We start from the raw sequence: 12,910 nt of genomic DNA on the forward strand, positions 1-12,910 counted from the left end.
GTAGGATTCCCCCTTTCCTAGTAGAACTAGGAGCCCTTCCAAGTAGTAGGAGTAGGAGGGAAGGAAAGGGAAGGAAAAAGGAGAAGGAAGGAAGGGGGCGCCCCCCTCCCTAGTCCAATTTGGACCAGCCCATGGGGAGGGGTGCGGCCACCCTTTGAGGCCTTTCTCTCCTTTCCTGTATGGCCCATTAAGGCCCAATATGAATTCCTGTAACTCCCCGGCACTCCCGAAAATACCCGAATCACTCAAAACCTTCCCGATGTTCGAATATAGTCGTCCAATATATCGATCTTTACGTCTCGACCATTTCGAGACTCCTCGTCATGTCCCCGATCTCATCTCGGACTCCGAACTCCTTCGGTACATAAAAACACATAAACTCATAATATAACCGTCATCGAACTTTAAGCATGCGGACCCTAGCCCTCTCCGGTGTCTATATAAACCGGAGAGTTTTAGTCCGTAGGACGAACAACAATCATACCATAGGCTAGCTTCTAGGGTTTAGCCTCTCTGATCTCGTGGTAGATCTACTCTTGTACTACCCATATCATCAATATTAATCAAGCAGGACGTAGGGTTTTACCTCCATCAAGAGGGCCCGAACCTGGGTAAAACATCGTGTCCCCTGCCTCCTGTTACCATCCGGCCTAGACGCACAGTTCGGGACCCCCTACCCGAGATCCGCCGGTTTTGACACCGACAATAACCGTATTGCAATAAACATGATCAAATCATATTCATGCTCAACGCAAACACCAAATAACACTTATTTAGGTTCAACACTAATCCCGAAAGTATAGGGAGTGTGCGATGATGATCATATCATTCTTGGAACTACTTCCAACACACATCGTCACTTCACCCTTAACTAGTCTCTGTTCATTCTGCAACTCTTGTTTCAAGTTACTACTCTTAGCAACTGAACTAGTATCAAATACCGAGGGGTTGCTATAAACACTAGTAAAGTACACATCAATAACATGTATATCCAATATACCTTTGTTCACTTCGCCATCCTTCTTATCCGCCAAATACTTGGGACAGTTCTGCTTCTAGTGACCAGTCCCTTTGTAGTAGAAGCACTCAATCTCAGGCTTAGGTCCAGACTTGGGCTTCTTCACTTGAGCAGCAACTTGCTTGCCGTTCTTCTTGAAGTTCCCTTTCTTCCCTTTGCCCCTTTTGAAACTAGTGGTCTTTGTCAACCATCAACACTTGATGCTTTTCTTGATTTCTACCTTCGTCGATTTCAGCATCACGGAGAGCTTGGGAATTACTTTTGTCATCCCTTGCATATTATAGTTCATCACTAAGTTCTAGTAACTCGGTGATAGTGACTAGAGAACTTTGTCAATTACTCTCTTATCTGGAAGATTAACTCCCACTTGATTCAAGCAATTGTAGTACTCAGACAATCTGAGCACATGCTCACTGGTTGAGCTATTCTCCTTCATCTTGTAGGCAAAGTACTGTCAGAGGTCTCATACCTCTCGACATGGGCATGCGTATGAAATACAATTTCAACTCTTGGAACATCTTATATGCTCCATGGCGTTCAAAACGTCTTTGAAGCCCCGATTCTAAGCCGTTAAGCATGGTGCACTAAACTATCAAGTAGTCATCATATTGAGCTAGCCAAACGTTCATAACGTCTGCATCTGCTCCTGCAATAGGTCAGTCACCTAGCGGTGCATCAAGGACATAATTCTTCTGTGCAACAATGAGGATAAACCTCAGATCACAGACCCAGTCCGCATCATTGCTACTATCATCTTTCAACTTAGTTTTCTCTAGGAACATATCTAAAATATAGGGAAGCAATAACGCGAGCTATTGATCTACAACATAGATATGCAAATACTACTAGGACTAAGTTCATGATAAACTTAAGTTCAATTAATCATATTACTTAAGAACTCCCACTTAGAAAGACATCCCTGTAATCTTCTAAGTGATCACGTGATCCAAATCAACTAAACCATAACCGATCATCGCGTGAAATGGAGTAGTTTTCAATGGTGAACATCATTATGTTGATCATATCTACTATATGATTCACGCTCGACCTTTCGGTCTCTAGTGTTCCGAGGCCATATCTGCATATGCTAGGCTCGTCAAGTTTAACCTGAGTATTCTGCGTGTGCAAAACTGGATTGCACCCATTGTAGATGGACGTAGAGCTTATCACACCCGATCATCACGTGGTGTCTGGGCACGATGAACTTTGGCAACGGTGCATACTCAGGGAGAACACTTTTATCTTGAAATTTAGTGAGAGATCATCTTATAATGCTATCGTCAATTAAAGCAAGATAAGATGCATAAAAGATAAACATCACATGCAATCAAAATATGTGACATGATATGGCCATCATCATCTTGTGCCTTTGATCTCCATCTCCAAAACATCGTCATGATTTCCATCGTCACCGGCATGACACCATGATCTCCATCATCTTGATCTATATCAATGTGTTGTCACATGGTCGTCTCGCCAACTATTGCTCTTGCAACTATTGCTATCGCATAGTGATAATTGTAAAGCAATTATTTGGCGCTTGCATCTTATGAAATAAAGAGACAACCATAAGGCTTTTGTCAGTTGCCAATAACTTCAACAAAACATGATCATCTTATACAACAACTTATGTCTCATCACGTCTGGACCATATCACATCACAACATGCCCTGCAAAAACAAGTTAGACGTCCTCTACTTTGTTGTTGCAAGTTTTACGTGGCTGCTACGGGCTAAGCAAGAACCGTTCTTACCTACGCATTGAAAACCACAACGATAGTTTGTCAAGTTAGCGCTATTTTAACCTTCTCAAGGACCGGGCGTAGCCACACCCGGTTCAACTAAAGTTGGAGAAACTGACACCCGCTAGTCACCTGTGTGCATAGCACAGCGGTAAAACCAGTCTCGCGTAAGCGTACGCGTAATGTCGGTCCGGGCCGCTTCATCCAACAATACCGCCGAACCAAAGTATGACATGCTAGTAAGCAGTATGACTTATATCGCCCACAACTCACTTGTGTTCTACTCGTGCATATAACATCAACGCATAAAACCTGGCTCGGATGCCAGTGATGGGAACGTAGTAATTTCAAAAATTTCCTATGCACACGCAAGATCATGGTGATGCATAGCAACGAGAGGGGAGAGTGGTGTCCACGTACCCTCGTAGACCGAAAGCGGAAGCGTTAGCACAACGCGGTTGATGTAGTCGTACGTCTTCACGATCCGACCGATCAAGTACCGAACACACGGCACCTCTGAGTTCTGCACACGTTCAACTCGATGATGTCCCTCGAACTCCGATCCAGCCGAGCTTTGAGGGAGAGTCCCGTCAGCACGACGGCGTGGTGACGATGATGATGTTCTACCGACGCAGGGCTTCGTCTAAGCACCGCTACGATATGACCAAGATGGATTATGGTGGAGAGGGGAACCGCACACGGCTAAGAGATCAAGAGATCAATTGTTATGTCTTTGGGGTGCCCCCTGCCCCCGTATATAAAGGAGTGGAGGAGGGGGAGGGCCGGCCCTCTCTATGGCGCGCCCTAGGGGAGTCCTACTCCCACCGGGAGTAGGATTCCCCCTTTCCTAGTAGAACTAGGAGCCCTTCCAAGTAGTAGGAGTAGGAGGGAAGGAAAGGGAAGGGAAAAGGAGAAGGAAGGGGGCGCCCCCCTCCCTAGTCCAATTCGGACCAGCCCATGGGGAGGGGTGCGGCCACCCTTTGAGGCCTTTCTCTCCTTTCCCGTATGGCCCATTAAGGCCCAATACGAATTCCCGTAACTCCCCGGCACTCCCGAAAATACCCGAATCACTCGGAACCTTTCCGATGTCCGAATATAGTCGTCCAATATATCGATCTTTACTTCTCGACCATTTCGAGACTCCTCGTCATGTCCCCGATCTCATCCGGGACTCCAAACTCCTTCGGTACATTAAAACACATAAACTCATAATATAACCATCATCGAACTTTAAGCGTGCGGACCCTATGGGTTCGAGAACTATGTAGACATGACCGAGACACGTCTCCGGTCAATAAACAATAGCGGAACCTGGATGCTCATATTGGCTCCTACATATTCTACGAAGATCTTTATCGGTCAAACCGCATAACAACATACGTTGTTCCCTTTGTCATCGGTATGTTACTTGCCCGAGATTTGATCGTCGGTATCTCAATACCTAGTTCAATCTCGTTACCGGCAAGTCTCTTTACTCGTTCCGTAACACATCATCCCGCAACTAACTCATTAGTTGCAATGCTTGCAAGGCTTATAGTGATGTGCATTACCGAGTGAGCCCAGAGATACCTCTCCGACAATTGGAGTGATAAATTCTAATCTTGAAATACGCCAACCCAACAAGTGAAGGAAATATGCCCTAGAGGCAATAATGAAGTTATTATTTATTTCCTTATATCATGATAAATGTTTATTATTCATGCTAGAATTGTATTAACCGGAAACATAATACATGTGTGAATACATAGACAAACAGAGTGTCACTAGTATGCCTCTACTTGACTAGCTCGTTAATCAAAGATGGTTATGTTTCCTAACCATAGACAAAGAGTTGTTATTTGATTAACGGGATCACATCATTAGTTGAATGATCTGCTTGACATGACCCATTTCATTAGCTTAGCACCCGATCGTTTAGTATGTTGCTATTGCTTTCTTCATGACTTATACATGTTCCTATGACTATGAGATTATGCAACTCCCGTTTACCGGAGGAACACTTTGGGTACTACCAAACGTCACAACGTAACTGGGTGATTATAAAGGAGTACTACAGGTGTCTCCAAAGGTACATGTTGGGTTGGCGTATTTCGAGATTAGGTTTTGTCACTCCGATTATCGGAGAGGTATCTCTGGGCCCTCTCGGTAATGCACATCACTTAAGCCTTGCAAGCATTGCAACTAAATGAGTTAGTTGCGGGATGATGTATTACGGAACGAGTAAAGAGACTTGTCGGTAACGAGATTGAACTAGGTATTGGATACCGACGATCGAATCTCGGACAAGTAACATACCGATGACAAAGGGAACAACGTATGTTGTTATGCGGTCTGACCGATAAAGATCTTCGTAGAATATGTAGGAGCCAATATGGGCATCCAGGTCCCGCTATTGGTTATTGACTGGAGACGTGTCTCGGTCATGTCTACATTGTTCTCAAACCCGTAGGGTCCGCACGCTTAAGGTTTCGATGACAGTTATATTATGAGTTTATGAGTTTTGTTGATGTACCGAAGGAGTTCGGAGTCCCGGATGAGATCGGGACATGACGAGGAGTCTCGAAATGGTCGAGACATAAAGATTGATATATTGGAAGCCTATATTTGGATATCGGAAGTGTTCCGGGTGAAATCGGGATTTTACCGGAGTACCGGGAGGTTACCGGAACCCCCCGGGAGGTATATGGGCCTTAGTGGGCTTTAGTGGAAGAGAGGAGAGGTGGCCAGGGCTGGGCCGCACGCCCTTCCCCCCCCCCTAGTCCTATTAGGACTAGGAGAGGTGGCCGGCCCCTCTTTTCCCCCTCCCCGGGGAATCCTAGTCCAACTAGGATTGGGGGGGAGTGAGTCCTACTCCCGGAAGGAGTAGGACTCCTCCTGCGCCCTCCTCCTGGCCGGCGCCCCCCTCCCCCTTGGCTCCTTTATATACTGAGGCAGAGGCACCCCAGATACACACAAGTTGATCCACGTGATCTATTCCTTAGCCGTGTGCGGCGCCCCCAGCCACCATAGTCCTCGATAATACTGTAGCGGAGTTTAGGCGAAGCCCTGCTGCTGTAGTGCATCAAGATCGTCACCACCCCGTCGTGCTGACGGAACTCTTCCCAGACACTTTGCTGGATCGGAGTCCGGGGATCGTCATCGAGCTGAACGTGTGCTCGAACTCGGAGGTGCCGTAGTTTCGGTGCTTGATCGGTTGGATCGTGAAGACGTACGACTACTTCCTCTACGTTGCGTCAACGCTTTCGCAGTCGGTCTGCGTGGGTACGTAGACAACACTCTCCCTGCTCGTTGCTGTGCATCACATGATCTTGCGTGTGCGTAGGAAATTTTTTGAAATTACTACGAAACCCAACAGTGGTATCAGAGCCTAGGTTATTTATGTTGATGTCATATGCACGAGTAGAACACAAGTGAGTTGTGGACGATATAAGTCATACTGCCTACCAGCATGTCATACTTTGGTTCGGCGGTATTGTTGGACGAGACGACCCGGACCAACCTTACGCGTACGCTTACGTGAGACCGGTTCCCCCGACGTGCTTTGCACACAGGTGGCTTGCGGGCGACTGTCTCTCCAACTTTAGTTGAACCAAGTATGGCTACGCCCGGTCCTTGCGAAGGTTAAAACGGAGTCTATTTGACAAACTATCGTTGTGGTTTTGATGCGTAGGTGAGATTGGTTCTTACTTAAGCCCGTAGCAGCGACGTAAAACTTGCAACAACAAAGTAGAGGACGTCTAACTTGTTTTTGCAGGGCATGTTGTGATGTGATATGGTCAAGGCATGATGCTGAATTTTATTGTATGAGATGATCATGTTTTGTAACCGAGTTATCGGCAACTGGCAGGAGCCATATGGTTGTCGCTTTATTGTATGCAATGAAATCGCGATGTAATGCTTTACTTTATTACTAAGCGGTAGTGATAGTCGTGGAAGCATAAGATTGGCGAGACGACAACGATGCTATGATGGAGATCAAGGTGTCGCGCCGGTGACGATGGTGATCATAACGGTGCTTCGGAGATGGAGATCACAAGCACAAGATGATGATGGCCATATCATATCACTTATATTGATTGCATGTGATGTTTATCCTTTTATGCATCTTATCTTGCTTTGATTGACGGTAGCATTATAAGATGATCTCTCACTAAATTATCAAGATGTGTTCTCCCTGAGTATGCACCGTTGCCAAAGTTCGTCGTGCCCAGACACCACGTGATGATCGGGTGTGATAAGCTCTACGTCCATCTACAACGGGTGCAAGCCAGTTTTGCACACGCAGAATACTCGGGTTATGCTTGACGAGCCTAGCATATGCAGATATGGCCTCGGAACACGGAGACCGAAAGGTCGAGTGTGAATCATATAGTAGATATGATCAACATAACGATGTTCACCATTGAAAACTACTCCATCTCACGTGATGATCGGTTATGGTTTAGTTGATTTGGATCACGTGATCACTTAGAGGATTAGAGGAATGTCTATCTAAGTGGGAGTTCTTAAGTAATATGATTAAATTGAACTTAAATTTATCATGAACTTAGTCCTGGTAGTATTTTGCAAATTATGTTGTAGATCAATAGCTCGCATTGTTGCTTCCCTGTGTTTATTTTGATATGTTCCTAGAGAAAATTGTGTTGAAAGATGTTAGTAGCAATGATGCGGATTGGATCCGTGATCTGAGGTTTATCCTCATTGCTGCACAGAAGAATTATGTCCTTGATGCACCGCTAGGTGACAGACCTATTGCAGGAGCAGATGCAGACGTTATGAACGTTTGGCTAGCTCAATATGATGACTACTTGATACTTTAGAGCACCATGCTTAACAGCTTAGAATCGGGACTTCAAAGACGTTTTGAACGTCATGGACCATATGAGATGTTCCAGGAGTTGAAGTTAATATTTCAAGCAAATACCCGAGTTGAGAGATATGAAGTCTCCAACAAGTTCTATAGCTAAAATATGGAGGAGAATCGCTCAACTAGTGAGCATGTGCTCAGATTGTCTGGGTACTACAATCGCTTGAATCAAGTGGGAGTTAATCTTCCAGATAAAATAGTGATTGACAGAATTCTCTAGTCACCATCACCAAGTTAGTAGAACTTCGTGATGAACTATAATATGCAAGGGATGACAAAAGTAATTCCCAAGCTCTTCGTGATGCTGAAATCCGAAGGTAGAAATCAAGAAAAACATCAAGTGTTGATGGTTAACAAGACCACTAGTTTCAAGAAAAGGGCAAAGGGAAGAAGGGGAACTTCAAGAAGAACGGCAAGCAAGTTGCTGCTCAAGTGAAGAAGCCCAAGTCTGGTCCTAAGCGTGAGACTAAGTGCTTCTACTGCAAAGGGACTAGTCACTAGAAGCGGAACTACCCCAAGTGATCGGCGGATAAGAAGGATGGCAAAGTGAACATAAGTATATTTGATATACATGTTATTGATGTGTACTTTACAAGTGTTTATAGCAACCCCTTAGTATTTGATACTAGTTCAGTTGCTAAGTTTAGTAACTCGAAACGGGAGTTGCAGAATAAACAGAGATTAGTTAAGGGTGAAGTGACGATGTGTGTTGGAAGTGGTTCCAAGATTGATATGATCATCATCGCACACTCCCTATACTTTCGGGATTATTGTTGAACCTGAATAAGTGTTATTTGGTGTTTGCGTTAAGCATGAATATGATTTGATCATGTTTATTGTAATACGGTTATTCATTTAAGTAAGAGAATAAATTGTTGTTCTGTTTACATGAATAAAACCTTATATGGTTACACACCCAATGAAAATAGTTCGTTGGATCTCGATCATAGTGATACACATAATCATAATATTGAAACCAAAAGATGCAAAGTTAATAATGATAGTGCAACTTATTTGTAGCACTGCCGTTTAGGTCATATTGGTGTAAAGCGCATGAAGAAACTCCATGCTGATGGGATTTTGGAATCACTTGATTATGAATCACTTGATGCTTGCGAACCATGCCTCATGGGCAAGATGACTAAGACTCCGTTCTCCGGAGCGAGCAACTAACTTATTGGAAATAATACATACTGATGTATGCGGTCCGATGAGTGTTAAGGCTCACGGCAAGTATAGTTATTTTCTGAACTTCACAGATGATTTGAGCAGATATGGGTATATCTACTTGATGAAACATAAGTCTAAAACATTTGAAAAGTTCAAAGAATTTCAGAGTGAAGTGGAAAATCATCGTGACAAGAAAATAAAGTTTCTACGATCTGATCGCGGAGACAAATATTTGAGTTACGAGTTTGGTCTTCAATTAAAACAATGTGGAATAGTTTCACAAACTCATGCCACATGGAACACCACAGCATAATGGTGTGTCCGAACGTCATAACCGTACTTTATTGGATATAGTGCAATCTATGATGTCTCTTACCGATCTACCACTATCGTTTTGGGGTTATGCATTAGAGACAGCTGCATTCACGTTAAATAGGGCACCATCTAAATCCGTTGAGACGACACTATATGAACTATGGTTTAGCAAGAAACCAAAGTTGTCGTTTCTTAAAAGTTTGAGGTTGCAATGCTTATGTGAAAAAGTTTCAACCTGATAAGCTCAAACCCAAATCGGAGAAATATGTCTTCATAGGATATCCAAAGGAAACTATTGGGTACACTTTCTATCACAGATCCGAAGGCAAGACTTTTGTTGCTAAATTCGGAAACTTTCTGGAGAAGGAGTTTCTCTCGAAAGAAGTGAGTGGGAGGAAAGTAGAACTTGACGAGGTAACTGTACCTGCTCCCTTATTGAAAGTAGTGCATCACAGAAAACTGTTTCAGTGACACCTACACCAGTTAGTGAGGAAGCTAATGATGATGATCATGAAACTTCAGAACAAGATACTACTGAACTTCGTAGATCAACCAGAGTGAGATCCGCGCCAGAGTGGTACGGTAATCCTGTTCTAGAAGTCATGCTACTAGATCATGATGAACCTACGAACTATGAAGAAGCGATGGTGAGCCCAGATTCCGCAAAATGGCTTGAAGCCATGAATTCTGAGATAGGATCCATGTATGAGAACAAAGTATGGACTTTGGTTGACTTGCCCGATGATCGGCAAGCAATTGAGAATAAATGGATCTTCAAGAAGAAGACTGACGCTGACGGTAATATTACTGTCTACAAAGCTCGACTTGTCGCATAAGGTTTTCGGCAAGTTCAAGGGGTTGACTACGATAGGACCTTCTCACCTGTAGCGATGCTTAAGTCTGTCCGAATCATGTTAGCAATTGCCGCATTTTATGATTATGAAATTTGGCAGATGGATGTCAAAACTGCATTCCTGAATGGATTTCTGGAAGAAGAGTTGTATATGATGCAACCAGAAGGTTTTGTCGATCCAAAGGGAGCTAACAGAGTGTGCAAGCTCCAGCAATCCATTTATGGACTGGTGCAAGCCTCTCGGAGTTGGAATAAACGCTTTGATAGTGTGATCAAAGCATTTGGTTTTATACAGACTTTCGGAGAAGCCTGTATTTACAAGAAAGTGAGTGGGAGCTCTGTAGCATTTCTGATATTATATGTGGATGACATATTACTGATTGGAAATGATATAGAATTTCTGGATAGCATAAAGGGATACTTGAATAAGAGTTTTTCAATGAAAGACCTCGGTGAAGCTGCTTACATATTAGGCATTAAGATCTATAGAGATAGATCAAGACGCTTAATTGGACTTTCACAAAGCACATACCTTGACAAAGTCTTGAAGAAGTTCAAAATGGAACAGTCAAAGAAGGAGTTCTTGCCTGTGTTGCAAGGTGTGAAGTTGAGTAGGACTCAAAACCCGACCACGGCAGAAGATAGAGAGAGAATGAAAGTCATTCCCTATGCCTCAGCCATAGGTTCTATAAAGTATGCCATGTTGTGTACCAGATCTATTGTATACCCTACACTGATTTTGGCAAGGGAAGTACAATAGTGATCTAGAAGTAGATCACTGGACAGCGGTCAAAATTATCCTTACTGGAATAAGGATATGTTTCTCGATTATGGAGGTGACAAAAAGGTTCGCCGTAAAGGGTTACGTCGATGCAAGTTTTGACACTGATCTGGATGACTCTAAGTCTCAATCTAGATACATGTTGAAAGTGGGAGCAATTAGTTAGAGTAGCTCCGTGCAGAGCATTGTTGACATAGAAATTTGCAAAATACTTACGGATCTGAATATGACAGACCCGTTGACTAAAATTATCTCACAAGCAAAACATGATCACACCTTAGTACTCTTTGGGTGTTAATCACATAGTGATGTGAACTAGATTACTGACTCTAGTAAACCCTTTGGGTGTTGATCACATATCGATGTGAACTATGGGTGTTAATCACATGGTGATGTGAACTATTAAATCACATGGTGATGTGAACTAGATTATTGACTCTAGTGCAAGTGGGAGACTGGAGGAAATATGCCCTAGAGGCAATAATAAAGTTATTATTTATTTCCTTATATCATGATAAATGTTTATTATTCATGCTAGAATTGTATTAACCGGAAACATAATACATGTGTGAATACATAGACAAACAGAGTGTCACTAGTATGCCTCTACTTGACTAGCTCGTTAATCAAAGATGGTTATGTTTCCTAACCATAGACAAAGAGTTGTTATTTGATTAACGGGATCACATCATTAGTTGAATGATCTGATTGACATGATCCATTTCATTAGCTTAGCACCCGATCGTTTAGTATGTTGCTATTGCTTTCTTCATGACTTATACATGTTCCTATGACTATGAGATTATGCAACTCCCGTTTGCCGGAGGAACACTTTGGGTGCTACCAAACGTCACAACGTAACTGGGTGATTATAAAGGAGCATTACAGGTGTCTCCAAAGGTAGATGTTGGGTTGGCGTATTTCGAGATTAGGTTTTGTCACTCCGATTGTCGGAGAGGTATCTCTGGGCCCTCTCGGTAATGCACATCACTTAAGCCTTGCAAGCATTGCAACTAAATGAGTTAGTTGCGGGATGATGTATTACAGAACGAGTAAAGAGACTTGCCGGTAACGAGATTGAACTAGGTATTGGAATACCGACGATCGAATCTCGGGCAAGTAACATACCGATGACAAAGGGAACAACGTATGTTGTTATGCGGTCTGACCGATAAAGATCTTCATAGAATATGTAGGAGCCAATATGGGCATCCAGGTCCCGCTATTGGTTATTGACCGGAGACGTGTCTCGGTCATGTCTACATTGTTCTCGAACCCGTAGGGTCCGCACGCTTAAGGTTACGATGACAGTTATATTATGAGTTTATGCATTTTGATGTACCGAAGGTTGTTCGGAGTCCCGGATGTGATCACGGACATGACGAGGAGTCTCGAAATGGTCGAGACGTAAAGGATTGATATATTGGAAGCCTATGTTTGGATATCGGAAGTGTTCCGGGTGAAATCGGGATTTTACCGGAGTACCGGGAGGTTACCGGAACCCCCCGGGAGCCATATGGGCCTTAATGGGCTTTAGTGGAAAGGAGAAAGGGGCAGCCCAAGGTGGCTGCGCACCTCCCCCCTCCCCTAGTCCTATTAGGACTAGGAGAAGGTGGCCGGCCCCCCTCTCCCTCTTTCCCCCTCGGGGAATCCTAGTCCAACTAGGATTGGGGGGGAGTCCTACTCCCGGAAGGAGTAGGACTCCTCCTGCGCCCTCCTCCTGGCCGGCGCCCCCCTCCCCCTTGGCTCCTTTATATACTGAGGCAGAGGCACCCCAGATACACACAAGTTGATCCACGTGATCTATTCCTTAGCCGTGTGCGGCGCCCCCAGCCACCATAGTCCTCGATAATACTGTAGCGGAGTTTAGGCGAAGCCCTGCTGCTGTAGTGCATCAAGATCGTCACCACGCCGTCGTGCTGACGGAACTCTTCCCTGACACTTTGCTGGATCGGAGTCCGGGGATCGTCATCGAGCTGAACGTGTGCTCGAACTCGGAGGTGCCGTAGTTTCGGTGCTTGATCGGTTGGATTGTGAAGACGTACGACTACTTCCTCTACGTTGCGTCAATGCTTCCGCAGTCGGTCTGCGTGGGTACGTAGACAACACTCTCCCCTCTCGTTGCTGTGCATCACATGATCTTGCGTGTGCGTAGGAAATTTTTT

Source organism: Triticum urartu, chromosome 2, assembly GCF_003073215.2.
Source record: "Triticum urartu cultivar G1812 chromosome 2, Tu2.1, whole genome shotgun sequence".
Classification (NCBI taxonomy): Eukaryota; Viridiplantae; Streptophyta; class Magnoliopsida; order Poales; family Poaceae; genus Triticum; species Triticum urartu.